We start from the raw sequence: 14,188 nt of genomic DNA on the forward strand, positions 1-14,188 counted from the left end.
CAGAGTAATTGCATGTGTTTTGTTTAAGATACGTTCATGCTTAATGTATGTAGCTTGGCTGTCACGAATTTAAGGATGTGTGCATTGCTTAATTGCATAATGAAGCTAGATTGTAATTTTCGCTTAGTGAATTATTATCTAGTGGATTGAGACAAGGCAGGGTTGGTGTTAATTTGGTGGCCTATGATAAGTGAAATTGCGTTTGAATCAGGGATGTCAATACGGTTTTAGTCACTGTAGCATTTAAATTAATCTATTGATTAGCATTCTGAATCTGTCTGCCAACCCCCTCCCCCCTGTGTTTTATTGTTGTGTTCATCTGGAAAATTGGCTTTGAATGAAAATATTGGTCGTTGGGAGACGACTTGGTTCACTTTCATGTACTGCATTTAATATGTTTTAATTTGGTGGGGTACGGCCTCTATCAAATTTGGCGCCGTTGCCGGGGACCAATCGTTTCGTTCAAAGTAAAATTTTCAGTGTGTTTGTGTTCTGTGTTTTGGTGTGTGTGTAGTTCAAGTGTGGTTGAGTTGGTATATGTTCATTGTGATGTTAATGTTGTGTTAAGTTCAGTGTCTGTTTCCATTCCTGTGTGTTTCTGTTTAGTGTAGTGAATAGTGTCGCGGCGCGCATGAATAGTGTCATTTGTAGTAGTGAATAGTGTTTGAATAGTGTCCGAATCTGGCATTTAACTTCTGGATTTTTGTTTTGGTAGCTACGGAGCTTGTTTTAACTTGAAATTTTTTTTCCCCACTTCTAAGACGTTGAACTTGATAGGAAAAATAGCTAGAGCAATTGGTATGGTCTGAGTTAAGAGATTCAAAAAAATTTTGGACTGATTTTAAGTGAAACTTCAAAGGACCATAACTTTTGCTCTGGTTATCAGGTTTTTATCTTCTCCCACGCGCATGAACTAACCCCTAAACGGAATCTCTGCCGGCACACTTTAGAGCAAACCACAGCCATTGACGGCCAAAAAAAGGGCCTGGAAAATCAAATTGCCGCTTGCGAAGCCGCCGTCCCGAACCAGATCGCCGCCGTCGCGAGCCACCTACGCGAACACAACCAGATCGGTGTTGCGAGCCACCTCCGCTGCGACGAAACCAGAGCCAGCAGATGTCTCGCGAAACCAGGCTGCCACGACGAACCACCACACGTTGACGAAGCCACGCGTTGCAGAACCACTGCGAATCAGATCGACGACGAGGGCACTTTCTGACGCGAAATCCCCATCACTGCGGCGCCGGCCACCACGCAGCCACCTGCGACGAAAAAAGCTGCCTGGAGAAGACGCGAAACCAGACGCGAACACACCTACATTGCGAGAATCCTCCACCTCCGTTCCAAACAGAACCGCAGGCCACCGTGACAGAAATCGATGTCGATTGCGCCAATGCGACAGCCACCACGGTACCTGCAAAAAACCAGACCAGACAGACCCCCGCGAAGCAACTGATGAGTCATTATTTTCTTCTATTCCACTAGCCTTTGTGCACCCATTAGACAGTTGATTAGTGCTTAATTGTTCATCATTAGAGTGTTTTTCATCTGTTGGGCTTTATTGGGCCACTGTTCCGAATTTGGACTAATTTCACATTATTTGGCCTAATTTTTGTTTTTAATTATTTTTAGGTATTTGGGTGAAGCAATTTTGGAGCTTGGACATTAATATTTAGTTGAAGAAACTTTCCACATCATTGCCACATCATTTCCATGTCATTTCCACGTCAGCAAAGTCAATGGGTCAACATTTGAGGCCCATAGTGGCATTTTTGTAATTCTGCGGCTTATAATGGCAGTTTTGTAATTCTGAGTGGCATGGGTGATATGACCACGAATTAGGTCTGCATGAGAAGAAGGCAGCCGCTCATTCATCTTCAACCTCTCTTCAAAACCTCCATTTTCGTTCTCCAAGCTTCCATGGACGTCCCCCTTGCGGTTTTTCACGTTTTTGGCTCATTTTTACCGTTTTTATGCATATTTGACAGCACCCATTGAGGGTTTTACGTTTGGAATTCGTTTTCTTGGTTGGGCAGTTCGGTTTGTGGATTTTATTGACTTGGAACAATACCCATTCATGGGGTTTTCGCATTTATATATGATAACACTGTTTTGCATTCCATTTAAGCTTTGAAATCTCAATTTTTGCTCTTAAATTGCGTTTTCAGATTTGAAGGGTTCTTGGTTCTTGGTTCTTGGTTCTGATTTTTGTGATTTCAGTTTTGAAGTGTTTAATTACTCATTTCCATGTCTAGCTAAATTCGTGTATTGACTCCTTGATGAAAAATGCAATGAAGCTTTGAGGTTGTGCTTGTTTTGTGAAATCTGCCATGTTTTTGTTCTGAATTCGTGGAATGCATGTGGTGAATCTGTCAATGCTTAATTTACAGAGTAATTGCATGTGTTTTGTTTAAGATACGTTCATGCTTAATGTATGTAGCTTGGCTGTCACGAATTTAAGGATGTGTGCATTGCTTAATTGCATAATGAAGCTAGATTGTAATTTTCGCTTAGTGAATTATTATCTAGTGGATTGAGACAAGGCAGGGTTGGTGTTAATTTGGTGGCCTATGATAAGTGAAATTGCGTTTGAATCAGGGATGTCAATACGGTTTTAGTCACTGTAGCATTTAAATTAATCTATTGATTAGCATTCTGAATCTGTCTGCCAACCCCCCTCCCCCTGTGTTTTATTGTTGTGTTCATCTGGAAAATTGGCTTTGAATGAAAATATTGGTCGTTGGGAGACGACTTGGTTCACTTTCATGTACTGCATTTAATATGTTTTAATTTGGTGGGGTACGGCCTCTATCAAATTTGGCGCCGTTGCCGGGGACCAATCGTTTCGTTCAAAGTAAAATTTTCAGTGTGTTTGTGTTCTGTGTTTTGGTGTGTGTGTAGTTCAAGTGTGGTTGAGTTGGTATATGTTCATTGTGATGTTAATGTTGTGTTAAGTTCAGTGTCTGTTTCCATTCCTGTGTGTTTCTGTTTAGTGTAGTGAATAGTGTCGCGGCGCGCATGAATAGTGTCATTTGTAGTAGTGAATAGTGTTTGAATAGTGTCCGAATCTGGCATTTAACTTCTGGATTTTTGTTTTGGTAGCTACGGAGCTTGTTTTAACTTGAAATTTTTTTCCCCACTTCTAAGACGTTGAACTTGATAGGAAAAATAGCTAGAGCAATTGGTATGGTCTGAGTTAAGAGATTCAAAAAAATTTGGACTGATTTTAAGTGAAACTTCAAAGGACCATAACTTTTGCTCTGGTTATCAGGTTTTTATCTTCTCCCACGCGCATGAACTAACCCCTAAACGGAATCTCTGCCGGCACACTTTAGAGCAAACCACAGCCATTGACGGCCAAAAAAGGGCCTGGAAAATCAAATTGCCGCTTGCGAAGCCGCCGTCCCGAACCAGATCGCCGCCGTCGCGAGCCACCTACGCGAACACAACCAGATCGGTGTTGCGAGCCACCTCCGCTGCGACGAAACCAGAGCCAGCAGATGTCTCGCGAAACCAGGCTGCCACGACGAACCACCACACGTTGACGAAGCCACGCGTTGCAGAACCACTGCGAATCAGATCGACGACGAGGGCACTTTCTGACGCGAAATCCCCATCACTGCGGCGCCGGCCACCACGCAGCCACCTGCGACGAAAAAGCTGCCTGGAGAAGACGCGAAACCAGACGCGAACACACCTACATTGCGAGAATCCTCCACCTCCGTTCCAAACAGAACCGCAGGCCACCGTGACAGAAATCGATGTCGATTGCGCCAATGCGACAGCCACCACGGTACCTGCAAAAAACCAGACCAGACAGACCCCGCGAAGCAACTGATGAGTCATTATTTTCTTCTATTCCACTAGCCTTTGTGCACCCATTAGACAGTTGATTAGTGCTTAATTGTTCATCATTAGAGTGTTTTTCATCTGTTGGGCTTTATTGGGCCACTGTTCCGAATTTGGACTAATTTCACATTATTTGGCCTAATTTTTGTTTTAATTATTTTAGGTATTTGGGTGAAGCAATTTTGGAGCTTGGACATTAATATTTAGTTGAAGAAACTTTCCACATCATTGCCACATCATTTCCATGTCATTTCCACGTCAGCAAAGTCAATGGGTCAACATTTGAGGCCCATAGTGGCATTTTTGTAATTCTGCGGCTTATAATGGCAGTTTTGTAATTCTGAGTGGCATGGGTGATATGACCACGAATTAGGTCTGCATGAGAAGAAGGCAGCCGCTCATTCATCTTCAACCTCTCTTCAAAACCTCCATTTTCGTTCTCCAAGCTTCCATGGACGTCCCCTTGCGGTTTTTCACGTTTTGGCTCATTTTACCGTTTTATGCATATTTGACAGCACCCATTGAGGGTTTTACGTTTGGAATTCGTTTTCTTGGTTGGGCAGTTCGGTTTGTGGATTTTATTGACTTGGAACAATACCCATTCATGGGGTTTTCGCATTTATATATGATAACACTGTTTTGCATTCCATTTAAGCTTTGAAATCTCAATTTTTGCTCTTAAATTGCGTTTTCAGATTTGAAGGGTTCTTGGTTCTTGGTTCTGATTTTTGTGATTTCAGTTTTGAAGTGTTTAATTACTCATTTCCATGTCTAGCTAAATTCGTGTATTGACTCCTTGATGAAAAATGCAATGAAGCTTTGAGGTTGTGCTTGTTTTGTGAAATCTGCCATGTTTTTGTTCTGAATTCGTGGAATGCATGTGGTGAATCTGTCAATGCTTAATTTACAGAGTAATTGCATGTGTTTTGTTTAAGATACGTTCATGCTTAATGTATGTAGCTTGGCTGTCACGAATTTAAGGATGTGTGCATTGCTTAATTGCATAATGAAGCTAGATTGTAATTTTCGCTTAGTGAATTATTATCTAGTGGATTGAGACAAGGCAGGGTTGGTGTTAATTTGGTGGCCTATGATAAGTGAAATTGCGTTTGAATCAGGGATGTCAATACGGTTTTAGTCACTGTAGCATTTAAATTAATCTATTGATTAGCATTCTGAATCTGTCTGCCAACCCCCTCCCCTGTGTTTTATTGTTGTGTTCATCTGGAAATTGGCTTTGAATGAAAATATTGGTCGTTGGGAGACGACTTGGTTCACTTTCATGTACTGCATTTAATATGTTTAATTTGTGGGGTACGGCCTCTATCAAATTTGGCGCCGTTGCGGGACCAATGTTTCGTTCAAAGTAAAATTTCAGTGTTTGTTTCTGTGTTTTGGTGTGTGTGTAGTTCAAGTGTGGTTGAGTTGGTATATATTCATTGTGATGTTAATGTGTGTTAAGTTCAGTGGTTGTTTCCATTCCTGTGTGTTTCTGTTTAGTGTAGTGAATAGTGTCGCAGCGCGCATGAATAGTGTCATTTGTAGTAGTGAATAGTGTTTGAATAGTGTCGAATCTGGCATTTAACTTCTGGATTTTTGTTTTGGTAGCTACGGAGCTTGTTTTAACTTGAAATTTTTTTTCCCCACTTCTAAGACGTTGAACTTGATAGGAAAATAGCTAGCATGGTATTCGAGTTCAAAAATGGACATACTTCAAAGGACATACTTTTGCTCTGGTATAGTATTTTATATGATTATGATTCTACTTTGATTCGCAAATCAATTCTAGTGAACAGATGGTGCTTCATTTTGAATTGTTATATTCTTGATTTTGAATGTCTTCTGTTTGACCACTCAAGGTCTACATCGTATTGAAGGTCGTTTGAGTATACTTGTAGTTATCCTTTGTTAAATAACTAGTGCATGCATGACTGGGAACCAAGTGAATTACAACATTTGATAATTTAGCAATTTGGCCACAGAGGAGTGACTTGCCATATCTTGTTAGCACGGTCTGTTCCACTCTGATGTACACTGCCGAGTATCACCAATCATTGAAGTTTATGATCATATGTAAGCATTGATGCTGTTTCATAGTTCATGGTTTGCTGGGAGTGAACTTGAGATTTCATGTTGTTCACCATGAAGCTGCAGATGTACAAGGACATGTATACTTGAACGCTTTCCCTCATTCTTTGGAGGGTAATGCGAAAGACTGGCTGTACTACCTAGCACCCAGGTCCATCACAAGCTGGGATGACCTTAAGAGATTGTTCCTTGCCAAGTTCTTTCCTGCTTCAAGGACAACAGCCATACGGAAGGAGATTTCTGGCATCAAGCAGCAATCTGGGGAGACCCTTTATGAGTACTGGGAGAGGTTCAAGAATCTCTGTTCAAGCTGTCCACACCATCAGATTTCTGAACATCTCCTTCTGCAGTATTTTATGAAGGCTTGCACCACATGGATCGAAATATGATTGATGCCGCAAGTGGTGGTGCCCTTGGTAACATAACCCCAGCTGCAGCCAGGCAACTGATAGAAAACATGGCTTCAAATTCTCAACAATTTGGCACAAGGAGTGATGCCATAGTTGTTAGAGGTGTACATGATGTAGGGGCAGCCGAGTACACAAAGAAGTTGGAAAGTAAGATTGATGCTCTTACCTCACTTGTCAATCAACTTGCTTCCAATCAGAGAGCTCCAGCTGCAAGAGTTTGTGGCCTTTGTACATCTGTTGATCACTTTACAGACTCTTGCCCAGCGTTGCAACAACAGGCTGCTGCTGCTGCTTCTTCTTCTACACCAGTGGATACGCCTCAGGCCTATGCAGCAAATATTTTCAACAATAGGCCCCAACATCAACAACAGAACCATGATTTTCAACAAACAGATATAATCCAGGATGGAGGAATCACCCTAATTTGAGATGGGGAAACCAGGGTAACCAGCAGCCCAACAATTTCAAAATGTGCAACCCCCTCCACAACAAAGAGTTGCACCTGCACCACAAGCTGCTCCTGTTCCACTCTACCCACACCAGCTCCTGCTGTAGCACCTGCACCTTCTTCTTCTACTTCATTGGAGGAGTTAGTCAGGATGGTGACCCTTCAAAATATGCAATTTCAGCAGGAGACTAGGGCCTCAATCCAGAGTTTGACAAATCAAATGGGCAGATGGCCACTCAGCTAAACCAGGCACAGGCTCAGAATTCTGACAAGCTTCCATCACAGACGGTGGAAAATCGAGGAATGTGAGTGCCATTACATTAACATCTGGGAAGAACATTGAAGTTCCCACTCCTGAGCCTACACCTCCAAAGGAAGCCGACCCTGCCAAACTTCAGAGAAAGCGTGATGCTCATGCAGCTGGTCCTTCCACATTGGTGCGACTTCTACACCTTCCACCTCTACTCTGCACCTTCCATACCTCTTCCTTTCCCTCAAGAGCCATTCCAAGCAAAAAGATGGAAGAGGTTGACAGGGAGATCTTGGAAACTTTTAGGAAGGTGGAGGTGAACATACCTCTGTTGGATGCCATAAAACAAATTCCCAGATATGCAAAGTTCTTGAAGGAGCTATGCATGCACAAAAGGAGGCTAAAAGGAAACGAAAAGATCAGCATGGGCAGAAACGTGTCAGCATTGATAGGTAAATCTGTTCCTCAGATTCCTGAGAAGTGCAAGGACCCAGGTACATTTTGTGTACCTTGCATCATAGGTAACAATAAATTTGAAAATGCAATGCTTGATCTTGGTGCTTCAATAAATGTAATGCCTCTATCTATTTTTAAATCTCTTTCACTTGGACCCCTGCAACCTACGGGTGTGGTGATTCAGTTGGCAAATATAAGTGTTGCCCACCCGCAGGTTTGGTTGATGATGTTTTGGTTCGTGTTGGTGAATTGATTTTCCCTGCTGATTTTTACATTCTTGATATGGAAGAGGGATTTTCACATGGTTCTGCACCCATCATTTTAGGCAGACCATTTTTGAAAACTGCACGAACCAAAATTGATGTCCATGCAGGTACTTTGTCCATGGAGTTTGATGATATTGTTGTGCGATTCAACATTCTGGATGCCATGAAACATCCTTCTGAGGATCATTCTGTTTTTCACGTGGATATTATTGATGATGTTGTTGATGGATTGATCTCTGATTTCCACTCTTTGCATGCATTTAAACATTCATTTGTGTCTGAGTTGTCTGAATTTGCATGCATTGATGATTTTGATTCTGATTCTAATTCTGATTCTAATGATGCTGAATATGATGTGGATAATGTTGAATCTACTGAGTTTCACTCTCTGGATGTTGTACCTATTGACTTTGATGTTATACAATCAGGTTGCACTAACCATGTTGCAGGAAGTACATACGCATCTGATTGTTATGCTCAGGTACAGGTTGTGGAACCCATTTCTCCCTCCCCTCTGGTTCCTGATATTCAGCCAGCATCCAGTACTCCAGAGTTGAAACCACTGCCAGACAACCTCAAGTATGTCTACTTAGAGGAGGAGGACAAACTACCTGTCATCATTTCCACCTCCCTCACTGCTGAACAAGAGCAGAGGTTGTTGCAAGTTCTTAAGAAGCATAAGAAGGCAATTGGATGGACATTGGCTGACATCCTTGGTATTAGCCCATCAACATGCATGCACAGGATATTGTTGGAAGATGGAGCAAAGCCAGTGAGACAGCCACAGAGGCGACTCAACCCTGTCATCTCGGATGTTGTAAAGAAGGAGGTGACCAAGCTTCTACAAGCTGGGATCATCTACCCCATTTTTGACAGTCAGTGGGTTAGCCCCATCCATGTTGTTCCAAAGAAGACTGGCCTCACTGTAGTCAAGAACGAAAAAGAGGAGCTAATTCCAACAAGAGTGCAAAACAGTTGGAGGGTTTGCATTGACTACAGAAGGCTAAATCAAGAAACCAGAAAAGACCACTTCCCCCTGCCTTTTATTGATCAGATGCTTGAGCGCTTGGCAGGTAAGTCCCATTATTGCTTTCTTGATGGGTTTTCTGGTTATTTTCAAATTTGCATTGCACCTGAGGACCCTGAAAAAACCACATTCACCTGCCCCTTTGGCACTTTTGCCTATAGGAGGATGCCGTTTGGCCTATGCAATGCCCCTGGCACATTCCAGCGGTGCATGCTTAGCATTTTTAGTGATTTTCTTGAAAAATGCATAGAGGTGTTTATGGACGACTTTACTGTATATGGGTCCTCATTTGATGCATGTTTGGATAGTTTGGATAGAGTTTTAAACAGGTGCATCCAATCTAACCTTGTTCTCAATTTTGAGAAATGTCATTTCATGGTAGAACAAGGCATAGTATTGGGGCACATAATTTCAAAAAAGGGCATTGAAGTTGACCCTGCCAAGATCTCAATTATTTCACAATTGCCTTACCCCTCTTCTGTGCGAGAGGTTCGTTCTTTTCTTGGCCATGCAGGGTTTTACAGGCGCTTCATTCAAGACTTCAGTAAGAAGGCCCTCCCACTGTCTAACCTACTGCAAAAAGATGTTGACTTCATCTTTGATGAAGGATGCAAAGAGGCTTTTGATTGCCTCAAGAAGGCCTTGACCACAACTCCAATCATTCAGGCGCCCGACTGGACAGCCCCATTTGAGCTTATGTGTGATGCATCCAACTATGCATTAGGGGCTGTTCTAGCTCAAAGGATTGATAAGCAGCCGAGGGTAATCTACTACGCCTCCAGGACATTAGATGCTGCCCAAGCAAACTATACCACAACAGAAAAAGAGCTCCTTGCGGTAGTTTTTGCACTTGAAAAGTTTCGATCTTATCTGCTTGGTTCTCCTATTGTTGTGTTTACTGACCATGCAGCTCTTAAGTACCTGTTGAAGAAGGCAGAATCAAAACCTCGGCTGATAAGATGGATGCTCTGGCTCCAAGAATTTGATTTGGAGATCCGTGATAGGAGCGGAGCACAAAACCTGGTTGCAGACCACCTAAGCAGGATTGAGAGGTCTACTGATGATGCTGCTACACCGATCCGGGATGACTTTCCCGATGAAAGTTTGTTGACACTCTCTACTTCTTCCTCACCTTGGTTTGCTAACATTGTTAATTATCTTGCTGCTTCTGTTTTTCCTCCCCTAGCATCCAGAGCTCAATGTGATAAACTCAAGAGCGATGCTAGGTATTACATTTGGTATGACCCCTATCTGTGGAAAATGTGCAGTGATCAGGTTACCAGGAGATGCATTCCGGACCATGAGATTGACTCGGTCCTCAAATTTTGTCATTCATCTGCACCTGGTGGTCACCTTGGCACACAAAGGACAGCTCGCAAGGTGCTAGATTGTGGATTTTATTGGCCCACCATCTTCAAGGATGCGTGGAGGATATGTAGCACGTGTGAGGAATGCCAACGAGCAGGAGGAGCCATTTCCTGGAGACAACAGATGCCTCAACAACCCATGCTATTTTGTGAGGTGTTTGACGTCTGGGGTATAGATTTCATGGGCCCTTTCCCTGTCTCTTTTGGTTTCACTTACATCTTGCTTGCTGTTGATTATGTTTCAAAATGGGTGGAAGCCAAACCCACTAGAACTAATGATGCTCGAGTTGTTGTGGACTTTGTTAGGTCTCACATATTTTGCAGGTTTGGAATTCCTCGAGCTATTGTTAGTGACCAAGGCACCCATTTTTGCAACAGATCCTTGGGGGTTTTGCTTCAAAAGTACGGGGTTGTGCAAAAACTTTCTACACCATATCACCCCCAAACTAATGGGCAAGCCGAGATCTCAAATAGAGAAATCAAGAGGATCTTGGAGAAGATTGTGCAGCCCAACAGGAAGGATTGGAGCAATAGACTTGAGGATGCTCTATGGGCTCACAGGACTGCTTACAAGGCACCTATAGGGATGTCTCCTTATCGGGTTGTCTTTGGTAAGCCATGCCACCTTCCAGTGGAGATAGAGCATCGAGCCTACTGGGCTGTCAAGTCATGCAACTTCTCTCTTGATCAAGTTGGGGAGGAAAGGAAGCTGCAGTTGAACGAGTTGGATGAGATCCGTTTGGAGGCATATCAGAACTCTATGTTCTACAAGGAGAAGACCAAGAGATTCCATGATAGCTCCATTGCTAGAAAGGAGTTTGTTGTTGGTCAGCAAGTTTTACTGTATAACTCCAGACTTGGACTCATGGGGGGTAAGTTGAGATCAAAGTGGATTGGTCCTTTTGTTGTCACTAATGTTTATCCTTATGGTGCAGTTGAAATCAAAAGCCAGTCCACAGATAAGAGCATCAAAGTGAATGGGCATCGTCTTAAGCCATTACTCAGCAATCCTGCCTTGGTGGATACTGTTGTGGAGGAAACTTCCCTGCTTGACCCCACTGCTATTTCACCATGATTCAGGGAGTTTTCTTTCCCTTTCTTTCTCCTTCTTCTTTACTTTTATTGCACTTGTCCAGGTCTGTCCGTCTGTTGTTGTTTCCGTTTGTTTGTTTCATTTTTGTTAATTAGTGTTAGTTAGTGTGTTATGTTTTTGCTTTCTGTTTGGAACACTCATTTCACTCTTGGAGGATGAGTTGTTGGTTATTCTGTGAACTGTTATCCTTGCTTTGTCTTTGCATGTCAACTTGCTTTTGGAATTAGTTTACCCTGTGTAAGAATTTGAGCCACTCTCTGTTCTTTGATTGTGTGATATATGCCTCTTGAATGCTTGCACAGTGGCCTTGGCTTGACTCTTTCTGAATGCCTTTCTGATTCACATGCATGTTGGGATATGATTTAGGCAATTTTGTTCTGTGAGCCTACAACCAGATGAGCCTACCTTGAACTGTTTCCGTTGATACCCCTTTTTGAGCCTGCATACCCTTTCATTGTTTTACAGCTCATTACAAGCCCTTAGCCTGAAAAACCATGATTATTCCTACCTTAGGAAATTTTGGAGCTTTGGAATTGTTTTGGGAATGGGTGCTCAATTAAGTGTGGTCGCGCACAACAAGTGTGGTTGTGCGCGCACTTGTTGTTGGTTCTTGGAATTGCTCATTTGTACACCAAAGTGGGATTTCAAAATTGTTGTTTCTCTGCATGTTCTCTGTATAGAAAAAAAAAGAAAGAAAAAGAAAAAAAAAAGAAAAGAAAAGAGAATAAAGAAAAGAAATAAAAAGGAGTTTGGATTTGAGCATTGTGTGAGAACCGAAGTTGGAAGTGTTGGTGTTTGGGATTACTTTCATGATTGATTGAGACTTATTACCCACTGCTCCTCTATTTCCTTGGTTGCTTAGCTACTTATCCATATGTTCCACACCTTGTCCTCAGCCCCATTACAACCTTGAAAAGTCCTTCTGATCTTGACCTGCATGTGTTTCTGGTTTGGTTGTTCGTTCTAGAGGCTTGCCAAGTCTGTTTGATGTTTGTTTTTCAAGGGTGCTTTGAGAGTAAACAGTAGCATAGAGATTTGAGTGATACAGTGCATATTTCGTGAGGTTATGTTGCTTTCAATTCTCTCCTTAAGCTGAACTGAGTACTTGACATGTTTTGAACTGCTTGGATGATGTTCACGGATACCTTGCAGCTTTGAATCCTTCTGTGTTAGATGTGTTTCCATTTGTCTGTGTCGAGTCCGTTTGTCATGTGTCTGTTTGTCTTGTGTCTTTTTGTCTCTCTTGTTATGTTTGTGATGTCCTTGCTTTGCTTTACTCTTTAATTTTGCCCAGGAGTGCAAAAGGGTAAGTATGGTCGATTTTGATGAGTCATTATTTTCTTCTATTCCACTAGCCTTTGTGCACCCATTAGACAGTTGATTAGTGCTTAATTGTTCATCATTAGAGTGTTTTTCATCTGTTGGGCTTTATTGGGCCATTGTTCCGAATTTGGACTAATTTCACATTATTTGGCCTAATTTTTGTTTTTAATTATTTTTAGGTATTTGGGTGAAGCAATTTTGGAGCTTGGACATTAATATTTAGTTGAAGAAACTTTCCACATCATTGCCACATCATTTCCATGTCATTTCCACGTCAGCAAAGTCAATGGGTCAACATTTGAGGCCCATAGTGGCATTTTTGTAATTCTGCGGCTTATAATGGCAGTTTTGTAATTCTGAGTGGCATGGGTGATATGACCACGAATTAGGTCTGCATGAGAAGAAGGCAGTCGCTCATTCATCTTCAACCTCTCTTCAAAACCTCCATTTTCGTTCTCCAAGCTTCCATGGACGTCCCCATTGCGGTTTTTCACGTTTTTGGCTCATTTTTACCATTTTTATGCATATTTGACAGCACCCATTGAGGGTTTTACGTTTGGAATTCGTTTTCTTGGTTGGGCAGTTCGGTTTGTGGATTTTATTGACTTGGAACAATACCCATTCATGGGGTTTTCGCATTTATATATGATAACACTGTTTTGCATTCCATTTAAGCTTTGAAATCTCAATTTTTGCTCTTAAATTGCGTTTTCAGATTTGAAGGGTTCTTGGTTCTTGGTTCTTGGTTCTGATTTTTGTGATTTCAGTTTTGAAGTGTTTAATTACTCATTTCCATGTCTAGCTAAATTCGTGTATTGACTCCTTGATGAAAAATGCAATGAAGCTTTGAGGTTGTGCTTGTTTTGTGAAATCTGCCATGTTTTTGTTCTGAATTCGTGGAATGCATGTGGTGAATCTGTCAATGCTTAATTTACAGAGTAATTGCATGTGTTTTGTTTAAGATACGTTCATGCTTAATGTATGTAGCTTGGCTGTCACGAATTTAAGGATGTGTGCATTGCTTAATTGCATCATGAAGCTAGATTGTAATTTTCGCTTAGTGAATTATTATCTAGTGGATTGAGATAAGGCAGGGTTGGTGTTAATTTGGTGGCCTATGATAAGTGAAATTGCGTTTGAATCAGGGATGTCAATACGGTTTTAGTCACTGTAGCATTTAAATTAATCTATTGATTAGCATTCTGAATCTGTCTGCCAACCCCCCTCCCCCCTGTGTTTTATTGTTGTGTTCATCTGGAAAATTGGCTTTGAATGAAAATATTGGTCGTTGGGAGACGACTTGGTTCACTTTCATGTACTGCATTTAATATGTTTTAATTTGGTGGGGTACGGCCTCTATCAGCAACCACCATCGACGAGAACGCAACTTCAAGAAAGGGTTCAGTCTTCTTCATCGTGATTTGGCCGTGCTCAATGAAGAAGAAGGGTTTGAAATCCAAGCGAGAGACGAAAGGTTAAAGAAATTGGGGATTTAGGGTTCTTCGAAACCCTTGAGAATCAGATTTGGGGATTATCTTGATTAGGGCTGCCAACGTTTGGTGACTTCAAATTCGAAATAGACAACCTAAAAAATACGTTGTTTTTTGGTTG

At 41.9% G+C, this 14,188-nt stretch overlaps 1 non-coding gene across 1 annotated transcript; it reads right to left on the minus strand.

Annotated features, from left to right (window-relative positions):
• Window positions 1–6,157: 6,157 nt before the first annotated feature.
• LOC114172016 lies at window positions 6,158–6,266 on the minus strand. Its single transcript, XR_003601793.1, has one exon. It is a non-coding gene; the product is annotated as a small nucleolar RNA R71 (small nucleolar RNA).
• Window positions 6,267–14,188: the final 7,922 nt, after the last annotated feature.

Source organism: Vigna unguiculata, unplaced genomic scaffold (genome assembly GCF_004118075.2).
Source record: "Vigna unguiculata cultivar IT97K-499-35 unplaced genomic scaffold, ASM411807v1 contig_467, whole genome shotgun sequence".
Classification (NCBI taxonomy): domain Eukaryota; kingdom Viridiplantae; phylum Streptophyta; class Magnoliopsida; order Fabales; family Fabaceae; genus Vigna; species Vigna unguiculata.